This window comes from Propithecus coquereli, unplaced genomic scaffold (assembly GCF_000956105.1).
Source record: "Propithecus coquereli isolate 6110/MARCELLA unplaced genomic scaffold, Pcoq_1.0 Scaffold1, whole genome shotgun sequence".
Taxonomy (NCBI): Eukaryota; Metazoa; Chordata; class Mammalia; order Primates; family Indriidae; genus Propithecus; species Propithecus coquereli.
Genome location: NW_012133857.1, coordinates 16,538,615 through 16,540,782, shown reverse-complemented (window position 1 = coordinate 16,540,782; position 2,168 = coordinate 16,538,615).

The window sequence follows — 2,168 nt, the reverse complement described above, 5'->3', positions numbered from 1 at the left end:
AAATAACTGAAAGTTGGGAATAGAAGAGAACTTCCTCAGTCTGATAAAGATCATCTACCAATAACATCATGTTAATGGTAAAACATCAAACACTTTCCCCCACAATTGGGAATAAGGCAAGGATGGCCACTCTCACCACTTCTATTTAACATTGTACTAGAAATCTTAATCAGTTCAATAAGGCAAGAAAAAGATTGGAAAGGAAAAAGTACCATTTTCATTATTTTCAGATGTCATGGTTATGTATGTAGAAAATCCTATAGAATCTACAAAAAATATATTTTTAAAAAATCTACTAGAACTAATAAGTGAATATATCAAGGTCACAGACACAAAGTCAATATTTAAAAAGCCACTGAATTTCTATATATTAGTACCAAACATTAAAAATTAAATTCAAAAATAGCACAATATCATCAACAAACATCAAACAGCTAGGAATAAATCTGTGTCAAACTTCTATACAACAAAATATTCTTGAGAGAAACTAAAGAAGACGTAATAAAAAGAGATATACCATCAATATTGCCAGAATGTCCTAGCAATTTTCCTAAAACTGAGCAACTTAATTCAACATAGGCCCAAGCAAAATCCCAGAAGATATTTTTATAGAAGTTGACAAAGTGATTCTAAAACTCATAGAAAAATACAAAGAACCTAGAATAGATAAAATGACCTTGAAAAGGAGTAAAGTTAGAGGACTTACATGATCCAATTTTAAAACATATTATAAAGCTACAATAATTAAGACAAAGTTGTATTGATTTAGGCATAGACATAAAGAAAGAATTAATAGAGAGCCCAGAAATAGACCTATACTTATACGGTCAATTGATTTTCAAAAAACGATTCCAAGGTAATTCAGTGGGGAAAGAATAGCATTTGTACAATTGTTTATCTATATTGAAAAAAGAATGAACCTCAACCCTGGCATCACACTGTCTACAAAAATTAGCTGAAATGGATTATAGATACCAGTTTAAAAGCTAAAACTATAAAACTTCTAGAAGAAAACATAAGAGAAAAATCTTCATTACTCTAGTATAGGCAAAGATAGGACACAATAAACACTAACCAAAAAGAAGATTCTGATAGCTTCAACCTTATCAAAACTAAAAACACCTGCTCTATGAAAGACACCTGGAGGAAATGAAAAGACAACATATAGTAAAAGACTTGTACCTAGAATATATAAAGAACCCCTACAACTCAATGTTAAGAAGATACACATGGCTAGGCCTGGTGGCTCACACCTGTAATTGTAGCACTTTAGGAGGCTGAGGAGGGGGATTGCTTGAGGCCAGGAGTTCAAGACCAGTTGAGCAAGAGAGAGACCCTATCTTTACAAAAAACAGAAAAATTCGCCAGGCATGGTGGTGTATACCTATAGTCCCAGCTACTCAGGAGGCAGGAGGATCATTTGAGCCCAGGCGTTGAAGCTGCAGTGAGCTATGATGACACCACTGTATTCTAGCCTGGGAGACAGAGCAAGACCCCATCTCAAAAACTAAAAAAGAAAGAAAGAAAGAAAGAAGATATACAATTTACAAATGGACAAAAGGTCTGAACAGGCACTTCACAAATGAAGATTTATCATGGCCAAAAAAGTACATGAAATGATGCCCATCATCATTAATCAAAATGCAAATACAAATTTATATCCACAATGAGATATCACTACACACCCCTAGAATAGTTAAAATTAAAAAGCTGGGCAATACCAAGTGTTGGCGAGGATGTGGAGCAACTGGAACTCTCATGTACTACTGATGGCAGTGTAAAAGAGCACAGCCATTTTGGGAAACACTAGGGCAATTTCCTATACACATAGACCTACTCTATAACCCGGAAATTCCTAGGGATTTACTCAGGAAAAATGAAAACACATGCCTACAAATTACACACAAATGCTCCTAACTGAAAACAATCCAAGTGTCCGCTGACAAGTCTTTGAATAAACAAATAGTAGTGTATTCATATAATGGAATACTACTTGGCACTAAAAACGAACTACTAATACATACAACAAACAACATGAATGAATCTCAAAAATATTATGCTTGAGTTAAAGAAGCTGAGTACAAAAGAGTATATACTACAATGATTCCAAAATATATGAGGTTAAAAAACAAGCAAAAACTAATGGTGACAAATTAAAAAATTCTTGC